General features: G+C 41.8%; 1 long non-coding RNA gene across 1 annotated transcript; it reads left to right on the forward strand.

The window, feature by feature from the left end:
- The first annotated feature begins 4113 nt into the window (after positions 1-4113).
- Positions 4114-4838, forward strand: LOC117526972. Its single transcript, XR_004565402.1, has 2 exons — positions 4114-4381; positions 4664-4838. It is a non-coding gene; the product is annotated as an uncharacterized LOC117526972 (long non-coding RNA).
- Positions 4839-7683: the final 2845 nt, after the last annotated feature.

The following is a 7683-nucleotide window of genomic DNA, read 5'->3' on the forward strand; positions in this document are numbered from 1 at the left end:
CAGTCTCTGTGTAAACAGTCCCAACAGAGAGCCAAAATTCTGATGCAACGTCTTCCTCCAGACGCCTGACCTCATGCTCCTCCACTATGAGGGTAGCACTGCTGTGGACCGTGGGCTGTAGTGTAGCTGCCTCCAGTGGCTCAACCTCAAAGTGGGCAAAGAAGAGCTTCAGCTCCTCTGCCAGCGTGGTATCGCCTTGAGCAGCTCCAGGGTAGGTGCTGTAGGTGGTGAGATGCTGGACTCCCTGCCACACCTGCCTGCTGTTATTGCTGTCCAGGTGGTCCTCAGTTTTCCTCCTGTAGTTCAACTTGGCCTCTTTGATGCCTCTCTTCAGGTCATCTCGGGCCGAGCTGTAGAGAGCCCTGTTTTACTACGAAGCCACGCTGTTGTATTACGTGCATAATGTGACTTGGCATTGTCTTGCTGAAATAAGTAGGGACGTTTCTGAAAAAGACATTGCTTGGATGGCAGCATGTGTTGCTCCAAAACTTGGATGTACCTTTCAGCATTGATGATGCCATCACAGGTGTGTAAGTTGTCCATGCCATGGGCACTAACACACCCCCATACCATCACAGATGCTGGCTTTTGAACTTTGCACTGGTAACAATCTGGATGTTGTTTGTCCTTTTTTGTCTGGAGGACATGACGTCCATGATTTCCAAAACAATTTGAAATGTGGACTCATCAGACCACAACTGTTGTGAAAGTGTAGGAACACGGACCCACAACAGGGGGCGCAAATGAACGGACAATGGAGGAAGTCAAATAACAACACTTTACTGTTGTGAATGAGCACAACAAACACGGCAGGTCACAATAGTATGCAATGAAGTCAATTTACAGAACGTGTCATGTGGGCAGGCTCGAAGATAAGAGACGTCTGTCCAAAGCAGAACCGGAACCACACGATTTCCTCCGCCACCGAACCCCGGGAATACTGGAGCCGCCAAGTCCCGAACTCCCAGGTGGTCACTGCCTCCGCTTGTCGGATCTGGTACTGCTGGCAAGGAACAAAAACAGTTAGATGTAGGTGGGTTTACACCCAGCAACACGTATGGTGGGAAAATCCACCTCCACCTCTCATCAAAAAGCTGGTAAATGCAGGAGTATGGTTACTTATCAACAGGTAGGAGAAAAGTCCAACTCGGTCTCCAGCAGCGGTCTCCAGATGATTTACAGATCATTGTATTCTGTTTTTATTTACACTTCACACAACACCAATCCATCATCACCACTGTCAAATCCTCCACAAACATAACTTATTGAGTTTTGACAGTTTTAGCAATTTCTGTTTTCTAAAATTATTTTTTAAATGCTACCACAATTTGGCTCCAGAACCACTTAGGGAATTTATGGGGAGACCAAACAGCAGCAGGACAACAAGAGGTAGCTTAAATCATAACTGTACCATCCCCAAGTGCAGAACCTCATTTGGACAGTCAGCCTTTTCTTACAAAAGCTGTAAACTCTGGAACTCACTGCCCACAGATATTAAGGCTGTCAGCGAGTTGAAAATGTTCACCTTTAAACTTAAATCTTGGCTTAAATCAAACCAAAACTGTACCCACCAGTAAACATATGAAACTGAATGAATGAGATGAGTGAGATGAGAGTTTGAATTGCACTGTTGTATTTATTATAGATGTTCAAATGTAAATTAAGATGTTTTTTAGGTTGTGTTAGAGTAGAAAAGCCTAACCAGGGACGGGAGTTGTAAATTAGCACTTGTTGCTATACTCTGTATGCATCACATCAGCTGCAAGCTTTGATTTGTAGCTATGTCTGACTGTATTGTCCCTGTCAAATAGACTAATAAATAAATAAATAAATAAAATCTCAACTTCAATGGAATTGGGGTTGTATTTTCAATATACGCAAAAGACCTATTTCTCTCAAATATTGTTCACAAATCTGTCTAAATCTGTGTTAATGAGTACTTCTCCTTTGCTGAAATAATCCATCCCACCTCACAAGTGTGGCATATCAAATGAGACAAAGACAAAGACAATCAAAGACAGTATGATTAATGCACAGGTGTGCCTTAGGCTGGATCTCAATAAAGAGATATCTCCCTCTATGCTCCTTATGGACATGTCTGCAGAAACAGGCCACAGTCTCAACCTGACGAATTTGTAACATAAACTGTACTATTACCATAATGGGTTTTCTCCACTAACTTTCCCACTAAGCTCATGGATTCCATGCACACATTAGTCATTGTAAGCTTTGCAGGGTGTCTAATCACCTTCTCCATGGCCTGCTCTTAAGTCCTAATGGTACCCTCCCTGTAGAGTTCTATCTATGTTCACAGACAAGATGGCAGTTGCTTCCCAGGTAGGGCAAAGGCCGTTCAACGATGTCAGCCTGCTAAACGCCTCATTATTACCCTGGGAGGGCTGGGGACCAGAGACTTAACACATCTTTCTGGCAAGGTCACAAGTCCTATCTATGTCCATTTTTGTGACCTCTGAGTGCTTCATCCTAATATCATTGGCACAGACATGAATAACTATGTGGCTATATTTAGTGTCATGTTCCTTTGGCTGTCTGCCCTTTTGCACCATCAGCACCCTAAGATGAGAAGCAATGTGGGGCACCCTGGCCTTAGGAATACATTTCACGTCAGCCTGCATCTGTAATCTAACTTTGTGGGTGATGGAATCCCCGATCACTAACACCCGGCATTTTGGCCAGGAGATAGGGGTGGAAGTCACCTGTGGGCTCAAAGGCCTAACAACAGGCATATCCAAAGCAAAAAACAGTTCACAGTTCGCAGTGGCGAGTGTGATCCAGGTACCACAACTGGGCACCAAGCCAAGCATAACTTCCTCCGCCTAACCATGGCCCAAAAGCCATCATCAGCAGCCGCCATTTCTAAGCTAATGCTAACAGACATGCTAGCCGGCCCAACACTAACCTCTTTTGAAGTGCCCATAATATCTAACTCCACTAAACTAAAGAAGCTGCTCTAGCTGACGGATAGGGTGGCTCCCCAAATTGGCCACCCTATCTGCCAGCATCGCACAAGGTTAATGTGTCGTGTAATGTAGTTTGTGCACCAGAAACTCAAAGAGTGTAGATGAGGTAGCTATCAATTCAGACTCTACTGAAATTTGGAGGTGATCCAGATTCTGGCTCAGGATTTCACTTTACATAGGCTTTGAAGGATTACATCAAAACTACTTCACGGATTCTCACCAAATTTGCATCACAGATAGATATTGGGGCATGGAAGACTCCACTGAATTTTGGAAGCCATCTGGATCTGGGCCCAGAATCTAGATCAAGATTTTACTTTATATAGGCTATGAAGGATTATGTCAAAACTACTTCATGCATTCTAACCAAATTTGTACCACAGATAGATATTAGGAGTTTATTAGGAATTTTGGAGGTGATCCAGATCCAGATTGGCGGATGTCAAAATCTCTGATTGCTCTTGTTTTTGTCCGCCTTTTATGCATGAAATGCTGTTAAAAGTTAGAAACACAGTGTTGTTTTTGGGGCCAGGAAGGGATTAATCCATGTTCAATTGTTTCTTTTGAGAAAATTGGTTTCTGTTTAAGAAGAACAGTGCTTAGGAACAAAATTCAGGAATGAATTAAGTTCTAAAATAGATGTTCCACTGTACTGCCAAAAAGAGCACTATCCTCTGACTGTATTACTATTTACAGTAGATGTTAACTGTATTTCATTGTACTGGTTTTCCTTACTTGTGCCATGACAATAATGTTGAATCTAATCTAATCTACTTATATTCAATAAGGCCACCAAATGTGAGCTGAAATGAAAGGTGGGCATTAATGTCAATATCTGATGATACCAGTACTTTGGTCCAATCTGGAATAGAGTGACATGTTTTAATGGTGTGGTATTGGTTGCATGGTTGCATAATGTGGCTGTACCTGTTAAGCACCAGCACACACCACACCTCTTGTCAGACCTCCCACCCCAGACTTCCCCCACTGGCAACCATCTAAACTGAATTACTGACTGCTCTCTTGATTCAGAATACTGTAACAGTCATTTGCCTGTGATTTCCTCTTTGTGTGGCTACCTGTTATTATTTCCCTGTCTATCTTGAGTCATTCAGTGAACAATTGTCTGCTTGTACCAGCCAGATGAGAGAACATATGAGTTAAGTAAACCGACATACAGATCAATCTTTAGTGTAGGTTAGTGAGGAATCCATGCTGTTATACAGAAATGTCTGAGGAGCTCTATACCACAATAGACTTCACCAAGAAGGTTAGATTTCAGGCAGGCGAGAAAAAAGATGACATCTTGGATGAATCTAATACAAGTGATGGAGTGATGATTTATGACAACTATGTGGTACCAAAATTAGAAGATAAATCTACTGAGGACCAACAAAAAGGTACTGAAACCCTTTGTTTCATATGTCAGACATAAACAGACTGTAGATATTAGCTGTTTCATTCCATTGTAAAAGGGATTAAACCCATTTTGTCAAGACAATACCAAATTATAACATATTTAATATGTGCAACCTTTTCAAATGTTTAACAGTTATTATTTCAAGTAACAGTCAAGTATAATAACTAAGCATGTCTGATTTCACAATACTCTCTAATAGCCATGCATTTGTAACAAATTTAGTTACTCTAGAACTCTCATCACTGCTTATTTTTGCTTATAGCTAATTCGGTAACTGTAGAGTCATGAAAGAAGAATCGTGTCATTGCTGCTGGAGTGTTTCTGGGTGTGTTGAGTCTTCTTCTCCTCTCTGCAATCATTGTCCTGGTGATCCAGTGTGAGTTTTCTAACTTGGCTTATCTGATTACACTGAACAACTAAAACATTTTGCTCCCTGAAATAAACTGATGTTATGACAATGTCAAACTGAACACAAAATCATTTCAGAACTGTTTTATCATGTGCTGTAGGTGAGGTCAGGTTTGGGAGCATGCACTGGTTATGGCCCAGTCACATGGCACATGACGATTCCTGAATGAAGGGAAAAAGTAAAAAAAAGACACAAATTGTTGAGAAAAGGTGGACGAAACAGCTTTATCACCAAATAGCCTGCGAACGAAGAGCGCGAAAGGGACGAAAGAGGAACTTAACAAAACCGAAGCTAACAATCTCAACGCTTTAAATGAAACGCGCCTGGAGCCACAGCTGGATCAGTGTATGCCTGCATCTCTGAGTTCCAGGACTCTGCGCTGGGATGGAGCTCATAGCACCTGAGTCCTGGAGAAACTGCAAACAGAAGCTGTGGAGATCTGTGTGCACGTCGGTGGGTCCACCTGCTCTGGTTCCTCATCCAGAACAAAAGAGGGATCATATCCATCATCATCATAACCCTCACTGTCTGACAACATGCTGCGCGCTCCGTCTTGCTCCAGTTAAAAGAAAGAAAAACTCTGGTGTGCTGTGGTCCCTGCTGTATCACTGTATTACATTACTAAGCCATATATATTATAACAGTAAACTCAAAACAGGGAATAAATATAAGTGTAAGATGATTGGATATAGCAGAGCAGTAAATTGATCAGTCTGTGTGAATGTGCATTGACTCGTGTGGTTATTTCCACCAGCTGCAGCTGATCCACAACGTGAATTCTGCCTTCCATAACAGCTCTTTATATAATCATTTGAATAATCTACTTGTTGCCACATGTACAGAAGGGCTGGATTGTCATTCCTACACTCATATTGTTATATTTAATATCAATAATAGGTGCACGCAGGAGCGGCTGCTGCCGTTGTGTTCATGTACCGTTGGAAATTAGACAACTTTTTTGTTGTTTCAAATTCAGCAGTTGCTTGTGGCAAAATACTTAATTGTATCCACACAAAAGATTAATTCTTCCCTATATAAGGTGTGTGAGGCCACTGAAGCTGACCCCCCACCCAGATAAAAAAATCCAAGCAAACAGGCTGAATTTGCTCTGTAATTTCCGATGGTACATGAACGCAGCAGCAGCGCTCAGAAGCAGCATCTGTACTGTGTGAAAACATTCAGCTGGTCGAACAAAGTCAAACTACACAATAACGTTACTAAAACTAAACAAATGATTAAAAAAAGTCAAGAACGACAGAAAAATGAAACACAGATGAATTGAGGTTTTCGTTGCCCTTCATTCAAATTTTTCAACAGTTTAAAAATCTTGACGAACCGCCAGCTGCAGGAACAAAGCTGCGCAAAGGTTAAACGATACCTACAAAGTCCGGATGTCTTGTTTCGTTAGGGCTTCACTGCCTTTGTTAAAAAAAATGTGCTCCATGGCCAAAATATTATAGCTGACACTTCTGCATTGCAATTTATACTGCTCATCTGAGTGTCCCTTTGTTGGGTATTTTCTCCTCCAAACATTCTTAAAACCTTTAACAAGACAAACAGAGTCAAGAAACACCAGTGAGACAGAAAGTCAATTTTAGCTCGCGAGGAGTGCAAGTCAGGCTGTACACCAAAGCTACACTAAAGTCTGGCCTGCGCTCCTGCTCTTTTATTTAGGACTTCCCTACATACATGGGCGGTACAGCTCCTAAGGGGAGGAGTGATAGCGCTGTGAGCTGTTGCCGCAGAACCGCTGATTGCACATACATTCAGGACTTTCAGAACCTTTTTAATCTTGGGCTCGATTAAGATGTGTTTAAGACATCTAACGATTAATCACACTTCTTCTGACACAAGGACTAATGTATCATAATCACACTGTGGTGGAACATTCAATTCTCTATTCTTTATCTCACTGCTCCGCTTATGGCTGCATTCTGCCTGGGTCATCTTCACATGTCCTGAAAAGAGCTTAGCGTGCACACAGAGATACCACAACTTGCAGAAGCACGTCATGTCACATATCTTAAGTAACCTTCACCCATCACATCAGTACAGTACACTTTATCAGAGCAGAGAGAACTACATTCTACCAGAGCAGAGAACACAAAACATGCATGATAAAATAAAACAGTGTATCTACAGAATAACTCCAACATTTCCCCTCTGTTTATCATGCATTCCAACGGTATTACATCTTCACCTAAAAGTAAACAATTGTTACTAAGCAACCACTTCTTATTCAGATTTTCAGCTGCAATTTTCAGGCACCACAGACTTTAGGTGCGTCAACAAGTCCTTGGCTAAAATGGGAATGGCTTTTACTGGGAGGAGTAGGGACACTAAAGCGCAGTAGCCTGACACATTCCTAGGCAATCTGTCAAAAATTCTATTATCTCCACACCACCACCACACGTCACTTCGGCTGACTGGTATAAATTAACCGTTTATCTGTATTATTCGACTACACCACTTGTCTTTATTACATTTTCAGCTAAAGCTTCATAGGCTAAGAGTGTGTTAACTCATCACGTCAACAGTTCAAGCTTGAACTGGAGTTGTGAGCTTTTCAATATCATCATAATTCTCAGCACAGTCATTATAGTTTTCTCCACTAAGGTCTGACTGTTTCAATGCTTGATATTTTGGCATAGTTTGTTGGAAGGCCAGATTACACTGTACAAATGTATTTGACACCATTTTGCCAACCATTGTTTTGATATAAGGGATCACACAACACATGCAAAGTCCAATCAGAATTAGGACTATAATAACTGGTGTCACCATTTTCAATAGTAACTGCCAACATGGTCCTGAAGTCAACCAAGACCAGGGATTCCACCGGTTCACGGCTAGGGTGTCTTTATGCATTGCAT

This window comes from Thalassophryne amazonica, chromosome 15 (assembly GCF_902500255.1).
Source record: "Thalassophryne amazonica chromosome 15, fThaAma1.1, whole genome shotgun sequence".
Taxonomy (NCBI): domain Eukaryota; kingdom Metazoa; phylum Chordata; class Actinopteri; order Batrachoidiformes; family Batrachoididae; genus Thalassophryne; species Thalassophryne amazonica.